The 20,190-nt window shown below is 43.6% G+C and overlaps 1 long non-coding RNA gene and 2 pseudogenes across 2 annotated transcripts in view; 1 reads left to right on the plus strand and 2 right to left on the minus strand.

Moving 5' to 3' along the window:
* LOC148687274 (DNA-binding protein inhibitor ID-3-A pseudogene) overlaps positions 1 to 20,190 on the minus strand; it is a 21,700-nt pseudogene continuing 1,510 nt past the window's right edge. Inside the window, exons 2-3 of the transcript XR_015947082.1 lie at positions 8,507 to 8,574; positions 1 to 546 (exon numbers count right to left, since the gene is read on the minus strand). The product of XR_015947082.1 is annotated as a DNA-binding protein inhibitor ID-3-A pseudogene (transcript). The remainder of the gene's footprint in view (positions 547 to 8,506; positions 8,575 to 20,190) is intronic.
* Positions 4,242 to 5,277, minus strand: LOC118084211 (ADP-ribosylation factor GTPase-activating protein 2 pseudogene; annotated as a pseudogene).
* Positions 18,217 to 20,190, plus strand: part of LOC118084210 (uncharacterized) — a 16,315-nt gene continuing 14,341 nt past the window's right edge. Inside the window, exons 1-2 of the long non-coding RNA XR_015947084.1 lie at positions 18,217 to 18,355; positions 19,081 to 19,276. This is a non-coding gene — a long non-coding RNA (uncharacterized LOC118084210). The remainder of the gene's footprint in view (positions 18,356 to 19,080; positions 19,277 to 20,190) is intronic.

Genomic DNA, 20,190 nt, shown 5'->3' on the forward strand with positions numbered 1-20,190 from the left:
CCGAAATAAATTACCTACCTACCTACCATCTTAAACACATGAAAAACATTTTTAGGCCACCTCCCTGCTGGGGCATGTGCTGCAAACCAAGTGTCATGATCCGACACCTCCAGGCTGTTTTAAGAGGTTAGTGGCAGAGATTCCTCTCCTCTTTTGGGCAAAGTTCTGATGCCAGCTCTGCAGCTTTTAAAGAGAGTGGGGAAGTCTCGGCTGAGGGCGGATCTTGCCCCTTCTTTGCCTACTCCTCCAGCACAATCTGCAGGTCAAAGGTGTAGTCGATGATGTGCTGCAAAATTTCCACTTGGCTGACTTTGGTGCCTTGCGGGATCCCCGGCACCAGCTCACGTAGCTTGGAATAGCAGTTGTTCATGTCGTAAAGGGCTCTTGTTGTTCGTTCCCCGGGTGATGGCGAGGCTCTGATCGGAGAGGCAGCACACGGCTTCATAGCAGCTCCTGACTGAACTGACGGGGCTGATAGCTTTCATGGCCACAGAGGAGGAGAGACCAACACGGACTTGTAGAAGGGCAAGGTGTCCTTCCTTAAGGCTGAGAAGCAGTGAAAGAGGTCATGATTAAATGGGCCCAATACTTTGGCCATACAATAATGATGAAGGAATGGGAGACGCTGTGGAAGTGCAATATGAAATTTACGGTATCATACACAATCAAAGAAAACATGTTTAAAATGATGTACCGGTGGTACCTCATGCCCTCTAAATTATCTAAAATGTACCAAAGTATAGCAGACGTTTGTTGGAGGTGTGGAGAGGCAAGAGGAGATATGCTACATATGTGGTGGGGCTGCCGTAAAATAAAATAGTTTTGGAACCAGATATACGAGGAAATGAAAAAGATGCTTAGAATCAACTTTACAAAAAAGCCAGAGGCATTTCTCCTCGGAATCCTGAACAAAGATCTTCCAGTAAAATACAGAGAGCATGTCCTATATGCCACGACAGCAGCCCGCTTGCTGATAGCTGCCAACTGGAAAGGAGATAAAATCCCCACAGTTGGCGAGTGGCAAGTTAAGTTATTGGGATTTGTGGAAATGGCTCAATTAACAGATAATTTAAAGGGAAGATCCAAACAGGCATTTACGGAAAAGTGGGAAAAATTCAGGAATTATATGCAAGAAAATGACAACAGGGACGGAATCTTCATGGCAGTTTTGCATTGATGGGTATATAACAAAAATTCAGACAAATTGGTATGATTGGCTTTATTATGTACAAAAAGAAAAAATAAGAATATGATGAGGAATGTCAGTACATGAGTATCATAAAGGAGATGTGTTGCGGAAGGTGACGGGAAGTCAACGGCAGTGATGTATTTAGTTATATATGTGATGCAATGATGTTATGATGTTCTTTTTCTTTTTTGTAAACTTTTTGTAAATCATTACTTTTCAATAAAGATTTGCTTATTCAAAACAAAACAAAAAACAAAACTGATTGGTTCAAAATTGGGAAAGGAGTACGATAAGGCTGTATATTGTCTCCCTGCTTATTTAATTTATATGCAGAATTCATCATGCGAAAGGCTGGACTAGATGAATCCCAAACTGGAATTAAGATTGCCAGAAGAAATATCAACAACCTCAGATATGCAGATGACACAAGCTTGATGGCAGAAAGTGAGGAGGAATTAAAGAACCTTTTAATGAGGGTGAAAGAGGAGAGTGCAAAATATGGTCTGAAGGTCAACATAAAAAAAACCAAGATCATGGCCACTGGTCCCATCACCTCCTGGCAAGCAGAAGGGGAAGAAATGGAGGCAGTGAGAGATTTTACTTTATTGGGCTCCATGATCACTGCAGATGGTGACAGCAGTCACAAAAGTAAAAGTAAAACGCCTGCTTCTTGGGAGAAAAGCAATGACAAACCTAGACAGCATCTTAAAAAGCAGAGACATCACCTTGCCGACAAAGGTCTGTATAGTTAAAGCTATGGTTTTCCCAGTAGTGATGTATGGAAGTGAGAGCTGGACCATAAAGAAGGCTGATCGCCGAATGAATTGATGCTTTTGAATTATGGTGCTGGAGGAGACTCTTGAGAGTCCCATGGACTGCAAGAAGATCAAACCTATCCATTCTTAAGGAAATCAGCCCTGAGTGCTCACTGGAAGGACAGATCGTGAAGCTGAGGCTCCAATACTTGGGCCACCTCATGAGAAGAGAAGACTCCCTGGAAAAGACCTTGATGTTGGGAAACATGGAGGGCACTAGGAGAAGGGGACGACAGAGGACGAGATGGTTGGACAGTGTTCTTGAAGCTACGAGTTTGACCAAGCTGCGGGAGGCAGTGGAAGACAGGAGTGCCTGGCGTACTCTGGTCCATGGGGTCACGAAGAGTCGGACACAACTAAACGACTAAACAACAACAGGTTTGGTTCCTTTGTCTTATCCATGGAGCTGTCAGCTCTGCATGCATACAATTGGCTGAGACACGTTCTAATCCAAATAGGCTTGTTTCATTGAGAAATACAGTGTCCATTCACGATATATTGGCACATACTGTACAAGGAAGGGAAAACAGCAACTTTATTCTTTGGCGCTCGGGATTTATGTGGTACTTAGTGCAACATTGTGAGAGGGCGGGAGGAGCTCCCATGAAAGAGGCTCCCAGAGGTCATCTCCTCGAGTTCCCCCTGGTTCTAATGGAAATAGAAGTCTGTTTGTGCACCCCCCCTCAGGGTTCCGTAACAATGTTTATTTCTACATTGCCCTTTTAACAACAAAACCTTCTCAAGGCAGCATACTTAATAAAATCAACCTAAGAGACGAAATTTAAAGATAAACCAAGAGGCAAATAACAGAACATAAAAATAGGTCACAATATTATTTAACATGGCATCTAAAATCAGGCACAGAAACCACCCTAGCATACAAATGCAATGAATTGTACAATGTAAGTGCTGCGGCATTAAATACCCAATTCTTTGTGGCCACTGGTGAATTCATTTACAATATTCCTCTTGTTTGTACAGTATACTCATTCATTTTTTAATCTTACACATTAAATCCATTTCTTTAAATGCCCTTGTTTTCTCTCTCTTTCTCTTGCCTCCATCATCTTAATGAAGCAGGATCTTGCTTACAAAAAAACAAAAACAAAAAGCCTGTGCTGCAAGCCTGCAATATATTTAGGAATGCTAGTACCGGTAGCTGCCAGGTAAGACACCTCCTTCAGTACTGTTTACTCTGGGCAGAGCATCTACTACAGAGTTGTCTACCTTGAAATTCTCAGGGGCCTTTCCCATTATCTGCTACCCAATTCCCTTTTTAAGTGATGGCCCAAGAGACTGAACTTGGGACCTCCTGCCTGCCGAGATGCAATTTCTCCTCAATTCCTTTCGCTTTAACGCACCTCAAGCTTTTAGCGAGGCCTCACTGGCACTGTTGCTCTCCTCAGGGCTTTTCCTCCTCTGAAAAAGAGCTATGGGAAAATAAAAACCAAGGAGAAGAGTGCCTCTGAGCACGTGCGGAGTGCCAGGCCAAGGCGCTTTCCCTAGCCTATCAAAAACGCCTTCCCAGCTCTTTTCCCGCCACTTCCCCAAGCCCCACCTCCCCACTCCCACGCCCTTCTCTGATTGGCTGCCGTCCGCCGAAGCCCCGCCCGACTCACTCCCATCCTTTGCCCCGCTCCCACCAGAATAACGCCGCGCGTGCTGGGCGAAGCGGTGACGAAGCAGCACGCGTTCTCGAGCACGTTCCCTGGCAGGAAAAGCAACAATTCCAGCGATACAAATGGGCATGCTTCCGTCCTGCGGGCCTCGCTCCCACACTTGCCGCCGCCTCCAGGGCGAGCGCGCCCCCCAAAGCCGCCCCGATGCACATGGGCAGCACCTGCCACTCCCAACCACTGTCGGCCATAGGGGCGCATGCGCGACGTTGCCCCCTGCACGGGCGCACGGCTTCGGCTGGCCGAACATCGAAGGAAGCCTTCGCCACCAATCCGATTAGCGAGCGGACCGCCCTTATAAGTGTGATTGGCGAGCCGCCTAGCCAATCCATCCGCCGCGGGAGGCGGGCCACGTGTTGTGTTTACCTCACAGCGATTCCTCGGTCAGTGAGGCGCTTGATTTACTTACGTTGCAATGTGAATGAATATAGTCGCCTATTTAATAAATATTTAGCAGGTCTACTCAGAAGCCCCACTGAGTCAAGACAGTAGCGACTTAAGCTGCTACACACCATGGGCGTACCCAGGATCAAAACTGGGGGGGGGGCAGGCAAGCCACGGGGCCCGGCCACCCCCAGCCCCCGATTGCCTAGCTGGCGATGACGTGACCGGGTCCGGGATCGGCTAAAAAGTAACCCTGTTCAATTCTTCCAGGTAGACTCAAGGTGCACTTGGTGTTTTGCTGATGGCCACAAGCTGCAAAGTCTCTCCTGAATTCTCAATAAAAAGCCATAGCGATCCTGAAGGGAGTTCATCACACCATTGGCTAGAACAGCCATCTTGCCGGCAACAGACTTCACCCCTTGCTTGAACTGGGCAATATCAGCAGCAGGCAGTACATTTGCAATTGAAACACCACCTGAGTTCCCTGTCTCAGACTCTCCAAACAGATCAGCAGAGCTGATGGCATTGGTGCCAGAGAGTTGTTGGAGTCGGGATGCGGCCTCATACTCAGCATCGGCTTGGCCCCAGAGATGGCTTTGGCCCCAGCAAACTTCTGTCGAGCTTCAGTGGACTCTACTACTGTACTGAGATCTTGCTCTCTGTCTCTCTTCTGTTGGTGGGTCTTTCACCAATGGGCCGAATACTGGAGATAGTGATGTCTGTCTCCTCTTCCCCCTTGTCAATCCCCCAGGTGTTGTCTGTTTCCCACTGCGAGCCAAAAGCATCTCCTAACGAGAAGGGATTATTTTTGTACTTGGGTGGTCCAGATGTAAAACTTCCAGTGTCTTCAAACATATCCAGCTGGGACCGAGAGGACTTTGCAGTCACTGGTGTTTCTTATTTTATCTTTTGCATCTTGGAAAGGACAGAGTGTGAGATGGAACTCCTGGACACCAATCCCATGCCCAGTCTCTCAGCTTGTTCACGCTCTTTTCCTTCCAGGTTCTGGAGTTTCTTCTTCTTCCGATCAATCTGCAACTCCTGGTATGCCAGTCTCATTGAGACAACTAGGGACTCCTCAGCTTGCTTCTTGCACTCTGCAGCCTGTCGTTCCCTCATCTTTTCTTTTTTTCTTTTTTTTAAAAAACTTTATTTCAGCTCTTCAAAATAATACCAAATACAAATAATATATAAATTATAAGGGGGGGGGGAAAATAACACAAGCGAAAGGGCCTACAAAGTATACAAAAGGAACAAATCAAGATTTACAAAGGAAACAAAGGAAAGGAAAACATAAAGAAAGCAAAATAATATTTCATACCACTCAATAATATAAATCATATAAATCAAACATATACAAAACAAAACATTACAAACAATACAATAAACATAAAACTTTAAAAGTTTACTTCCTACCGCTCATACATCACTTCCCTTTTCTTACATTCTTCTGATCTTGCTTTACATTAATTACCAAATTACAAAATTCTTTCCCTAATACATTTTTCCTATTTATATTAATTCTTATACCTGTTTCTCCTATTTTCTTATCTCATTTTCTTTAATTCCCTACTCTTCCCTCAATGTAAGCAAATCACCAAATTGATATTGAAATTTTCTTTGATCAAATATTCCTCCACAAATTTCCATTCCATTATATATTTTTCCTTGGGTATATTTCTAATTGCAGCAGTCATTTTGGCCAGATTCAAGAACAGCTCCGGTTTCTTTTCAAACGTCATTTTAAACATCTATTTTAGCTTTTCATACACCGCATTCCAGAATTCATGAATTTTAACACATTGCCACCAGCAGTGGTAGAAACTACCTATTTCGACTTGACATTTCCAGCATTTGTTTGAGCCGTTTTTGTACATTTTAGCGATTTTAACTGGGGTTAGATGCCACCTATAAATTAATTTTAATATATTTTCTTTTATTCCTGTGCATGCTGTGAATCTTAATCCTTCTTTCCATAGTCTCTCCCACTGGTCACTGTATATAGGTCTTCCTATGTCTTGGGCCCACCTTATCATTGTATTTTTAACAACTTCATCTTTGAGTTCCCACTCGAGCAAATATTTGTATAATTTTGACATTGATTTATTTGTATTTTCTATCAATAATTCTTGTATTTTTGATTTATTTTCTAAAAATCCAATTTTTTAATGCTTATTAAATAAATTTGGAATTTGACAATAATGCAGCCAGCTTGTGCAATCTTTTTTTCAATTGTTGATATGTTTTTAATCTTAATTGTTGCTCTTCTTTTTCTAGGATCTCCTGATAAGTTGGCCACTTCTCTTTTTTTTATTTACTGAACATTGTTGTCATCTCCATGGGGGAGGCCCACCAGGGTGTTTTTGGCTTCAAGATACTTCTATGTTCTATCCAAATTTTTAATAAAGATCTTTTAAATTCTTTGAACCCTCCTTTCCTTTCTTCAAACATGTACATATGCCATCCCTGGATATTATTAAAACCTTCTAAATTTAGGATCTCTTCATTTTCTAATTTTATCCAGTCCCCAATCCAGCATAGGCTTGCTGCAGCGTGATAAAGCCTTAGGTCTGGCACTCCCCAACCGCCTCTTTCCTTGATATCTGTTAGGAGTCTATACTGTATTCTAGGTTTCTTCCCTTCCCAGATGAACTTGCTCAGGCCTTTTCTCCATTTTTCGAAGACTTCCCTTTTTTCAATAATCGGAAGCATTTGAAATAAAAATAATAATTTGGGTAACACTACCATTTTAATTGTTGCTATTCTTTCCAATAACGATAGATTTAAATTACTCCATCTCTCTAAATCTTTTTCTATCTCTTTCCATTTCTTCCCATAATTATTTTCAAACAAATTTATATTTTTGGCCGTAATTTCAATTCCCAAATATCTTACTTTCTTCACTATTTCCCATTCCACTTTTCCCTTTAACTCTTTCACCTCTTTTTCTCTCATTTTTTTATAATTATTTTTGTTTCCCCCCGCATTTATTTTAAAGCCAGATACTTCCCCATATGCGTTCAGGATTTTTTCTAATTTTCCCATTGTTTCTAAGGGATCATCTAATATTATAATGATATCATCAGCGAATGCCCGGATCTTATAAATACTTTCTCCTACTCTTATTCCTCTAATTTTATCATCATCTTTTATTCTTCTTAGCAGATTCTCTATTGTTAATGTGAAAAGAAGGGGGGAGAGTGGGCATCCCTGTCTCGTTCCTCTGGATATTTCTATTGCCTCCAATAACTCCCCATTAATTATCAATGCACCCTTCTGCTTTTTATAAATTGTACTTACTCCTCTTAGAAAATTCCCTTCTATTCCTACATTTCCCATTATTTTTAGCATATAATCCCAATTCACATGATCAAACGCTTTTTCCGCGTCTAGGAAAACAAGAGCAGTTTTCTGGCCGGGATTCCAATCGAGATATTCCATTAGATTTAACAAGATCCTAACATTATTGCTCATCTTTCTCTTGGGGAGAAACCCTTGTTGATCATTCCCTAATATTCTATTCAACACTTCTTTTAATCGATTCACCATGATTCCTGCATATATTTTACAATCAACGTTTTATAAGGAAATGGGCCTAAAATTTTCTACCTGATCTGTTTTTTTAATCACCTTTTGGAATGAGGGTTATAAAGGCTTCTTGCCATGTTTGGGGCATAATTCCTTTTTCTAATATCTTGTTTGCCAACTCTACATATATTCCTCCTAATTCTTCTTTAAGAATCTTATAATGCTGGCTGGTGAGCAGGGGCGTAGCCAGGATCAAAACTGGGGGGGGGGGAGCCATGGTCGTTCAGGGGTGGGGCCAAGGCACGGGAGGGAAGGGACAACGAAGTGGGAACATGGGCGGGGCTACAGGGCTAGCGGGCCTGACGACATTGTGGCGGCAGCAGCAGCGGCCACCTTGTGCTTCTGGGGCTGGCAGTGTCAGCGGCTACCCTGCTTGGCTGGAGAGGACAGGAGGGTCGGGCAGGCCGAGAGGGGGTGGTAGGGCGGGCGAGGCAAGGCACAGCCGCAGTCACGACGGCTCCGAGGCGTTGCTGCATATCAGCATAATATTTCAACCATGTCGTGGGTTCAAGCCCCACCTTAGGAAAAAATTCCTGCATTGCAGGGGGTTGGACTAGATGACCCTTGTGGTCCCTTCCGATTACAATTCTATGATTCCATTGATATACTACCATAGCATATGCATCATTCTGCTTTCTTGAATTGTCCTACTCCTAGGCATAGCAGCCAACTCCTAGAGGTCTAGGTGCCTCCCCCCCCCACAATTACTGGTAAATACCGTATTTGAAAGAGTCATTCTCCCCCCCCCCCATGTTGATGGGCTTTCTATGTGGGGCTTATCTGCCCCCCCCATATTTTATTAAGGATGGAAGAGGGAGGGAGGGATGGAAGAAATAGAGAGAGGGATAACTCACATTTGTGGGTGCCTCTGGGTGACGCTGTGATGCTTGAACTCTGCAGCAAGAGGAAGATAACTGTACGCCTGTACAGGAGCAAAGAGAAAAGGAGATAAGATGCCCCCCCCAAGGTGTCAACATTGAACCCAGTGGCTGAGCCCCAAGAATCATTCTAAGGTGTCCAGAGGGAAAAATAAATTAATGAGTTCCAAGGCTCCAGAAGGAATCCATCAGTTCATAGTCTAACCCAGGCATGTCAAACCTGCGGCCCTCCAGATGTTTTGGACTACAATTCCCATCTTCCCCAACCTCTGGTCCTGCTAGCTAGGGATCATGGGAGTTGTAGGCCAAAACATCTGGAGGGCCGCAGGTTTGACATGCCTGGTCTAACCACAAGAGGGAGATCAAGAAAGAATCACCAAGCTGCAAACTCTCCAGACTTAAGTCCCATCTAGAGGGAACCAGATTCAAAATTCCTTAACATGCTCTAATCATGATATTGGACAGCAAGCAACATTCACATTTCAGAATCAATTGGATGTCAAATTACAAAGTTTGATTGTTTGGGCTCTCTCATTTTCAGCCCACTCCATAGATATTTTCCAATTTTTTGGACTCAAAGCAGTTCCTGTCAACCCAGTGAAAACGCCTGATGTTTGCTGCTGCTGCAAAAGCTCAGAAGATCCTAATTCCAGCTCCCTATATCTGTCTGGTTAAGAAGGGATTAGGTGGCAGACAATTGAGGGGACCTGAGACCCTGGAAAGCCAGAGAAGACAAGGCTTATTCGAAGCTTCCATGGAGACCAGAATACATCCAGTTTTCACTGAGCATTTGCTCTGATCTGTTTGCAGGGGCATTCTAGGTCAACAAGCATTCATTCCTGATCTGCATGAGAGGTGCTTCCAGGTCGTCCCATAAATTTTTCTTTCATCCCACTCAGTTCAGGCAACTCCCTTATTATGCGAGGGTTACATTACACAGGAGCAGAAATCGAATGAATTACCTCTCATGCCATTAAAGCGTGTAAACAGTTATGTTATTCCATGGCACCGTGAGCTCCTGAGATAAAAAGGTGGAATATAAATTCTGTGCACATGTTTTAAAGACAAGGGGAGCTGCGCTGTACAAAAATACTTGAAGTTAATCTGAAGTTTATAAAACCCAGAGGTGGCTTTTTGTTCCTTCCCCTGCCTTTCTCTCTGGCAGGTATGCAGAGACCTGTGCACCTTTTCTTTTTTAGGGGGGGATCCTGCAATATTTTGGGTTACCTAAAGCCTGCTGACACCCCCTTCTTTAAAAAAAAACCCATTTATTTGTGCCAACACAAAGTGCCCAGAGCTTTTTCTAGGGGAATACTGACCAGAATGAACCCCTCTGCTAAATGCCATACATTTTACCTAACCGCCTTAAGCAGCCGCAAAACAAACTCCCAATAAACGCAGAGAGAGCCAATCAAAAACAGTCCTTGCCGCATCCAAAAAAACTCATGTCCAATTGCAGCAGAGAATCTCCAGCTTCCAGAGCAGGACAAGGACGGCAAGGGAAAAGCAGGGAAGGGAGAGCAGAGCAGGGAAAGGGACGCATTGGCGCCGCGAGGAAAATTGAACCCACGCTGTTTCACAAAGCAGGCACCGTCCAGTTCAGCTGAAATTTTGTCACCCTCCTCCTGATGGCACCCCCCCCCTCACTCCGCCACTGCCTAGTGCTAGAGATAGTCAAGGTCCTTGCATGTCAGCCTTGTTAATTCTCTTTTACTTTTTTCAAATGACTGTCTACTGTGTTTAAGGGGTTCTCTAATAGTCAGAATATTAAAAGTTATTGATACTAGTAGATTTGCACGCATGCAAATGCACTAAAGGCTGAGGCCTTGGCTTTGTAAAATGTCATATTCACAAGCAAAACTATGCAAAAAATACACTTATACCGGTACATGTAAGAATGTAATTACTCAGTCAAGTCTTTACAGTTTTTCATGGATATTTATACCCCCAAATGCTCCTCCCCCCCCCCGACTGCTCAACTCTACAGCTGAAAATGTTTCCATACTCACTCTAAGTTCCCCCACTTGCTCATTCGCAATGCTGTGATCACATAGCCAAATCTGATTGACTGCACTTTCATTTATAAATGTGCAACAATGTCATTACATCATGTATAATATTGTGACATTCCCTGTTGGCTATATCATCCTGAGTGGAATTAACCCTCGTCACAAACTCAGGTAGATGAAATAAAAGTTGGTGGGAAACGGTGATGTGCATTCACTTCTCACCAGGTATCTGAGGATGTCAGAGCAACGCTTCTTGGCCAGATGACAAAAGCCCACTTACCAACTCTGCCAGAGGGCTGCTGGCAGTTGCAATTGTGGAAGAGAAGTACGTTTTCTTCACTGCTACCACTACCTCATGGTAAGCACAGTGCTGCAGCCTCATACATGTTGTCAGGTTCAGACCAAGACTTAAGACATCTGTGCTGTAGCCACCAAAGACTCGCCTTGTTTGAACAGATTGTGCTGGAGAGCATGACCAATAAGATAGGTCAAGCATCTATAAGTTACTCATAAACCTTGAGGGTCCAGTAAATGGGCTTCAGGTGGGCTGGGAGCAAGATCTTGAAGGAGGAATAAATGGTGGATAATGGTTTACCTCACTTTAGGAGAATCCCTAAGTCCCCTCCACTGTGTTTGAAAGGAATGGTGTTATTGAAACAGATCTTCATATGTGGTGGGGATGCCATAGTCTAGGGAACTTAGTTTTAATGAAATTAGCCCCATTACCAAACAGCTTACCAAACACTCTCTGCAATTGACTGTTTAAAATTTATTTCTAGGGCGTAGAGATCTGAAAAGTAGGGAGCTGAGGATCCAGGCACCCTCTGTATGGCCCTGGAGCGCCACCGCCGGCAAACCACTACGTATAGCGCATGTGCGGCATCGCTACGCTCAGTTCCCTATAAAAATGATTGTTCAAGTACAAGCTGCCCAGATTGCTTTGGGGAGGTGCGTGACTTTCATAAGCCATGTCTTAATTTTGTAAACATTTATTTCTAAACCAACATTTGCTGAGGTCATGCCAGGTCATAGGCAAGAGGAGACTAGAAAGGGAGAAGTGACTTTGCCTGTATATTCTCTCCCACACCTGTTCCTGCTATTCCCCCACTCCCACCATTGGGTTTATTTCTGGCTTCAGGTCATAAAATATATCATAATAATTTCCCTAGCCACTCTGGGCAGCAATAATAATTTTATAATTTACGAGTGGTGATGGTAGGGTTGGTGGACTCGTATGGAAGAATCCTTCCCTCTGATCCTCTACAAATGCCTTCCAGTCTCAACCCATGTACCGGTAAGTATTACAAATGAAACATAGGATTGGGAACTCTGCATTTGCTTTGCAATGTGAAGCTCTGCCCTGAAACTCATTCGGACTGCCAAGGTGTTGCTAAGCATCATGCAGCAGTTTCCTTACACAATTTCCTTGTACAATTTGGAAAATGGAATATGAGGTGATTGCAAGAAGCCAATCAACAAGTTTGTTGTAGTGTTTGAACTACCTTAGATGCTTCTATGGAAACAGGATATTTGAGTGTTGCTGTAAAACATTTAACGTCTGTTTGATGAACGTGGAGCCAGGAAGGAAAATTATTATGCAGTAAGATTTGGTCCTGCAAACCACATTTGTGAGAAGCCTGAAAATGAATCTTGCTTCTGTACCAGGGTTTCAGGACTTGCCCCCCGGAATCCTAAACATATTGCATTTGTAGGAGGAAAAATAATTGACAATGGCCTCATTTTGGTCCTGAGCCACCTCTAGCTGAATATGACTAGTAGTCGTGCAACAACAGCAGATACTACAATGGTGCATTATTTTTGCTACTTTTATTTGCAAAAGCATTTCCTCTAATGGCAAATTTGGGTGGTTGAGTGCCTGTCAGTCAATCAACCAATCAGAAACACCCAAAGATAAGATCAAGGTCCCTCCTTGGAGAACAAAGGTCTCAGGGTTGCAAGGTGTTACACAAAATGATCCCTTCAAAGGGACCCATTCCCTTGTTGCAAGAACAGTGGTCCTCTCATGCAGAGGGTGATCTGAGGACAAGGGACATAAGTAGCTGGGCGAGTGATGGCTGTGCAGGCTCACTTTCCCCCCAAATTCTGACTGTGAAAAGTTAAAATTTGGCTTAAATTCGTGACCTTACAAAAATTGGCTTTTACGATACGTTCTTTAGGGGTTCAGGTCAGACTTGTTGAGCTTCTTTTTATGGGCTGCAGGGCTAAAATGTAAGCCAAAGTTCTTGGGGGGAGCCACTGATCTACCAGTTATCTACCACAGACGTCCAGTGATCTACCGGTAGATCACGATCTACCTGTTGGACGTGCCTGTTGGACCTGTTGGACGTGCCTGCTATATGGTAATTTATGGACCTAATAGGAGCCTACACAACACAAAACACTGTTGCTATATGTAGGTTTTATTTTATTTGGTTTTTATCTTGTTGTTGTTGTTTAGTCGTTTAGGCGTGTCCGACTCTTCGTGACCCCATGGACCAGAGCACGCCAGGCTATTGGTTTTTAATCTTATATTTTGGAAATGTACATCCAGGTTTTTTTTTGGTTTTTTTTGGGGGGGGGCCCCAAGAGAGTGGGGCCCTAAGCTATAGCTTGTTTAGCTTATACGTAAATCCGGCACTGACAACAGTCTACTTATTTTTCCTCCAGACACCCTTCAAAGCCCAATCTGGCACTCAGCTACATGAAGAGGCTAGTATACGTGGAGAAACTTGTATGCAGTCTTCCGGCTGATCGTGGAGCAATGGCGGGGGCCGTATGGAATAATGTTCTCCCAGTGAGAGAGGGTGGGCAGGATCCATACTGGGGCCAGAATTTAGAGGGGGCGGGGCTGAGATAGGGCTGGAAAGTGGAAATATAACTGGATGGTTTTGTGCTACAATATTTAAAGAATTGGGGAGGCAGCAGGGGAGGATCAAGGAAGAATGGTGGGTAGGATGGGACAGAGTGGGAGTGGGATGAGGGGTATTAATGGATGTAATTTTTATTGATGGATTTGAATGGTCCAAAACTGGAATGACTTATGGAACTCGTTGAAACATCTGGCAGACCCTGAGCCCAGGGGAAGGGGGGGGTTGTATTAGTCTTAAGTGTTAAATGTTATTGTGATATAAGAATTATTATTTGAATTTATGGGAAATCTTTGGTAAGAAAATTTAGGCTAAAGGGAGAAATAGAAGATTGAAGGATGGGAAATGAATTTTTAATTGGGATTAATTGATTAATTATTGGTGGAATATAGTTGATGTTCCTAGAATAGAATAACTGAAAGATAATGATAAAAGGTATTAGATTGAATGAAGATATAAGATGGAAATTCCTTAAATGGAATTCTAAAATGGACCCAGTGAGAGGGGAATCGAGGAAGTCAACACTGTTAAGTAAAAATGTAATAAATGATGTTTTTCTTTTTTATGTTTTTTGTTTTGTCTTTTTTGTCTTTTTGCCTTTATAATGTTGTTTTTGTATTTTGGCAATATTGGAAAACGAATAAAAATTATTTGAAAAACAAACAAACTTGTATGCAAACTGGGTGCACTTTTAACCTGACAGATAAAATAGATTTTGAATATGTTCCAAGACCTGAGAGCAGGGCCCCTCCCTGTCCTGCTCTCATTTTCCAACCCCCCCTCAGCCAAATGCTCAAGCTACAGTTCAGATACTCTACATTATTATTTTTCTTTTGTAGTGACTTGTACAGCAAAGTCCGAATGATGTGTCTGCCTGTATGTTGCCTGTATGTTGGCAAACATACTTGGTACACTTTGACCTGTGAATCTTTGCTGACGAAGAATAGTCGAAACAGGGCCTTGTCCTGATTTTTACTGGAATTTATCTTTATTTGCCTTCAACATTGGGATTGGTTCCCATTTAAACTCCGCATCACATCAATAAAACCTTGTGAAGATTTTTTTGAAATCCATCTTCTTTTGGCCTGAGTTCTTGCAATTTATCTTTTATTTCTGGACTTTCCCAAGAACTCCAATTTCCACTGTAATTCAATAGGAACTGAGTTTCAGCTTTATAAACTGCAGTGTGCTGATTCTTCCACTGGAAGGCGAGGGGCGGCTGGAAACAGGTTGGAATTGCTGTTGACATACAGTTTAGGGTTTGAACCTCTGGTTTCTTCATGCATCCCATTTCATTTGCACTAAAATACATTTTTGTTCAAGTACTATTAAGCAAATATTTCAATATTTTTTTTAAAAAAAAAATTAGGCAGAGGATATTTTAGATGGTGACAGCAGTCACGAACATAGCTGCCAAGTCCTCACTTTTTAAAGGGAAATTCCCTTATGCTGAATAGGCTTCCTCACGAGAAAAGGGAAAACTTGGCAGCTATGGTCACGAAATTAAAAGACGCCTGCTTCTTGGGAGAAAAGCAATGACAAACCTAGACAGCATCTTAAAAAGCAGAGACATCACCTTGCCTACAAAGGTCCGTATAGTTAAAGCTATGTTTTTCCCAGTAGTGATGTATGGAAGTGAGAGCTGGACCATAAAGAAGGCTGATCGCCGAAGAATTGATGCTTTTGAATTATGGTGCTGGAGGAGACTCTTGAGAGTCCCATGGACTGCAAGAAGATCAAACCTATCCATTCTGAAGGAAATCAGCCCCGAGTGCTCACTGGAAGGACAGATCCTGAAGCTGAGGCTCCAATACTTTGGCCACCTCATGAGAAGAGAAGACTCCCTGGAAAAGACCCTGATGTTGGGAAAGATGGAGGGCACTAGGAGAAGGGAATGACAGAGGACAAGATGGCTGGACAGTGTTCTCAAAGCTACGAACATGAGTTTGACCAAACTGCGGGAGGCAGTGCAAGACAGGAGTGCCTGGCGTGCTCTGGTCCATGGGGTCACGAAGAGTCGGACACGACTAAACGACTAAACAACAACAAATTTTAGCACATTGTTATCTGAATGCTCTACTGTTAAGCTGTTTAACAAAATTGACTGTGAGTTGCTATTAGCATGAGATACAGTTCATTAATTCATGATAACAATCAATATAAAACAGTACAATTACTGGCTGAATCAGATTTGGATCTGAGCTGAAGGAGAAGCAAAACATGAGGTAGCTAATGTTGCTGCTGTTGTTGATACCAATTCATAGAGTCACAGAGCGATAGAGTTTGAAGGGACACCAAGGGTCATCTAGACTAACCCCTTGAAATGCAGGAATCTGAACTAAAGCATCCATGGCAGATGACCATCCAGCCTCTGCTTACAAACCTCCAAGGAATTAGAGTCCACCACCTTCCAAGGGAGTCTGTTCTACTACTGCTACATATTTACAATAATTTATAAATTATTTATAATCACTTCTCCTTCATATTTATTTATAATAATATTTGCATATCACCTCTTGGACCTTACAAGGACCCTCACAGATTTATTAGGTTTCTTATCCACCCCTTACGATAAGATCCCGGGGCAAGTTACAATCATGTAAAAATGCAATATTAAAATCAATTAAAACAACTTGCAATTGGAAGAATAGGGTGGTGCCAGGGCTATTTTTCCAGCCAGAATTCGCCAAAGCTGAACTCCAGCGCCTCTCAGGTGGGCACCATTGCCATTCTAAGAGAATAAGGGAGGTGTGTTCATTGTGAGTTCCGGCACCTCTTTCTCTAGAAAAATAGCACTGACTATATACTTCCAATTTTTAAATTATTATTATTCTCAGAAGCTTATGAGGAATTCCTTTTAAAAAAAATTTTTTTTTTCATTTTCTCATTTTACAGATATTATATAAAAAAATTACACTGTCAAATTAAAACACCAAATGTTGACCCCTTCCCTCCTTTCTGTGGTTACTTGTGTTATATATCTTATATCACTTCATATCCAATTCAAACCTGTTTGCTAGTCTTCCTTTAATATTCCGTTTAGTTTACGGTTACCAGACGTCCCCGGTTTCTGGGGACAGTCCCCAGATTCGCAAATCTGTCCCCGGACAAATTTCGTCCCCGGAATGTCCCCAGATTTGCACATCTGTCCCCGGGAAACGGGGCAGCGGCAGCCTCAGCAGCCTGGAGCCAGCCTGGTAGTGCATTTGGCTCTGGCTAGCTTCAGGAGCTGCTCACTGCCGCCGCCACTGCCAAAGGGGAACCAGGGACGTCCAGCGGTACAGATCTCCTGCCCCCTTCCCCCTTTGTTTTGACTGATTGGGGGAGGCTTGGGAGTCGCGGGCGAGTGGGTGTTGCCCAGGAGGGACACAAGTTTCTCTGCTGGGCAAGGTGCAAAGCCCTTCTTTTGCACCCTGTGAAACATAAATGTGCAGAGTTTTTAAAAAACTGGGCAGCGGCATGCCACCCGTCCGTGGCTCCTAAGCCTCCCCTGATCTCCTTCCCCCTTTTTGTTTTCACTGATCGGAGGAGGCTTGGGAGTCGCAGGCAGGTGGCTGTTTTCCAGTTTTCAAAAAAACCTGCGCATTTATGTTTCACAGGGTGCGAAAGAAGGGCTTTGCACCTTTGTACAATATGCATGTGTGCTTGGGCCCAGAGTCTTTTGCCTCACCATCCCCACTTCTGACTCCCTGTTGCTACTCAGCTTCAAAAAACAAACAAACAAACAAACAAACAAACAAACAAACAAAGGGTCCCCGGATTCATGGGGAAAAAATTGGTAACCATACTTTAGTTTATTCTCACTGCATGTTTTTATGTCAGTCATGCTAATGATTTAAGTTGTTTTCAAAAGTCCACATGCCCTCTTTAATTTAGGCACAGATTTTAGGCAATGGGGGTTTCTTTACTAGTCAACCTGCCTGAGTCTCTATTTGTTTGGCCACAGATAGAGATATAATTCTTTCCAGCTGGTGGTGAAGATCTGTGGCATCCAAATAGGATTGAGATGAGTGTGACCCCTCATTCACTTGCGGAGGAGAAGCAGGGCATTCTCCAAGCTGTGGGTCAACTGTTTTAGAGTGTCTCGGAGCAATTGAGCATCCTTAACTAAATTTTAAAAAGGGTGGCGCTGTGGTCTAAACCACAGAGCCCAGGGCTTGCTGATCAGAAGGTCGGCGTTCGGCGGTTTGAATGCCCGTGATGGGGTGAGTTCTCGTTGTTTGGTCCCTGCTCCTGCCCACCTAGCAGTTCGAAAGCACGTCAAAGTGCAAGTAGATAAATAGGTACCTCTCTGGCAGGAAGGTAAATGGCGTGTCCATGCAATGCTCTGGTTCACCAGAAGCGGCTTAGTCATGCTGGCCACATGACCCAGAAAAACTGTCTGCAGACAAACGCCGGCTCCCTCGGCCTGTAGAGCGAGATGAGCGTGCAACCCCAGAGTCGTCCGCGACTGGACCTAATGGTCAGGGGTACCTTTACCTTTAACTAAATAAAAAGCAATCCAAAGTTTGAAAACCTGAAAGGAATGCAGGTGTGGAGTTCTCAAAAGGGGCAAGAGGTGTTTGGACTCCCTGTTCTTTTGTCTGTAGGAAGTCTACTGTTGGTAGACACCCACACCTGCCTACAGAAACCCCTTGGTTTTTCCAGTCTCTGTAGCTTACAGTTGACCGAACTACCCTGAGAACAGCCTTCCGGATAAAACCTGACTGTCTGAGTAGCTCTCACAATGGGATGAAGTCCATGTTGGTGATACATCTCCCTGCACCATCCCTCCGAGATGAGTGGAAGGAAGCGCAGCAAGCCGAAACATGCAGCGTTTCCTGTCAGATTCTGATTTGTGCCCTTTCTGTAACGAAATCAAAGGAGTGCTGTGCTTGGAGGTAACCTGGAGGAAGTAAATAATTCCATAAACACCAAGGAGCCAACGGAAGGAGCAGGACAAGAAACAAGTAAGGAGTTGCCCTGCCTCAGGCCCCATCTGCGGAGGGGGTTTAACAAAGCAGAGGGTGCGGAGCTTGTTATCTGAGCACATAAACCGTACGTATGAACTGAGGGGAATGCATAATATGCACACGGTGACAGATTGCTGAGCTGCCGCAATGGTTGGCCACGGGCAGGTGAGGCCATATGAGGAGGTTGTCAGTCATTGGCCCTAAGTGGGAAGGGGGGTGTATCTGAAGAAAGCGCCACTGACTCATTCATTGTATCCCCAGCAGGCTGTTAGGCAATGAGATTATGAAATAGGTGTGTCGCTTGTACCAGTGCCAAGGAAGGGAACGAGTGAGGTAGGCCATGAAAGGAGTGGAAAGAGATTTCTTTAAAACACACACACACACACACACACACACACACACACCATTTCCACCAGAAAGTGTGAACAGGAAAAGAAAACTAGGTGATTAAGTTTGCAGTATGCAAAGGGTCAGAGGCCCAAGGCTCCCAAACTTTCTTGCCATGGTTACTGGAATGTCAGATGAAGCTAAGTACAATTATGGGAGCCATTGGGATGGAGTAGGAAGCTCCCGTGTTCCTCAGTCCCCATGTCCGTAGTCGAACGATCTTTCATTACCTAACAGGATGTTTGCAAGGAAACCCGAGGCAATTTTTGTTAAACATTTGTAAGTGTTCAAAAACTCAGTGTAAATGCTCAATGTTATTCCTTTTCTTCTTGCAGTGAAAAACTGCTGTGGTTATTGGAAGGACACCATGATGATATGCATATGCCAGGGTGCTTAAGTGGAACCTCCATGTGAAGGAATTGGATACCCCTGGGTTGGGGCAGACACATGCCTTGACATCCGGGAAGCCACGGTTAAAAACAGATTCTTGGGCTAGATGGAGATCTGGATGGACTAGTTCATTGGTAATATGTAAGTTCCTAATTTCTTATGCCAAGTTTATTGGGGTGCACCCAGAGAGTGGGTTTTTTCCTCTTGATAATGAAGCAGCAATAAGCAAGTGCAAATCTAGCATCGATTAAACCACAATGATGCCTTCTAACACCTCATGATGGTGGAAGAAGCAACAGACCTTCCCAACCTCTATATCCTACTCTTTCTGGTTTCTGAAGATTCTTTTCATCATCTAAAATTAATCTCTGGCATTGCATTGCCAGAATGAGGAATGAGGGAGTGCCCTTTCCCCCTCTTCTCCTCTCTGCTTTACAAGGTACATGTGTGTTCCATGTGGCTTTAGGAATAGATCTGAATAACTGCTAGCTTTTATATATTCAAAGGAGTGACAATTTCTTCTCTCTCCCAATATGCTTTGTTAGCACCTGAGAATCTTTACACTTGGCACAAAGTTGCCAAGTGTACTTTGTGGACAGATCCTGAAGCTGAGGCTCCAATACTTTGGCTACCTCTTGAGAAGAGAAGACCCTCATGTTGGGAAAGATGGAGGGCACTAGGAGAAGGGGACGACAGAGGACGAAATGGTTGGACAGTGTTCTCAAAGCCACCAAAATGAGTCTGACCAAACTGCAGGAGGCAGTGCAAGACAGGAGTGCCTGGCATGCTCTGGTCCATGGGGTCACGAAGAGTCGGACACGACTAAATGACTAAACAACAACAGCCTGCAATAAGCTTCCACAATGGCCAACTATCACAGTGTTTCTCAACCTGGAGGGCATATGGGGATCTCTGTGGGATATCCATTTCCCTCTATTGATGGGCACCACCACCTCCTTCATTAACACATTAGGCAGGGGAAGCTGGAGAAGTAATATCCACAATAGTGTCTCATGTCTTTTGTTTTCAAAATGAAGAACACTTCCTGCCTCTAT

The sequence above is a fragment of the Zootoca vivipara genome, chromosome Z1, assembly GCF_965207765.1.
Source record: "Zootoca vivipara chromosome Z1, rZooViv2.hap1.1, whole genome shotgun sequence".
In the NCBI taxonomy this organism is placed as follows: domain Eukaryota; kingdom Metazoa; phylum Chordata; class Lepidosauria; order Squamata; family Lacertidae; genus Zootoca; species Zootoca vivipara.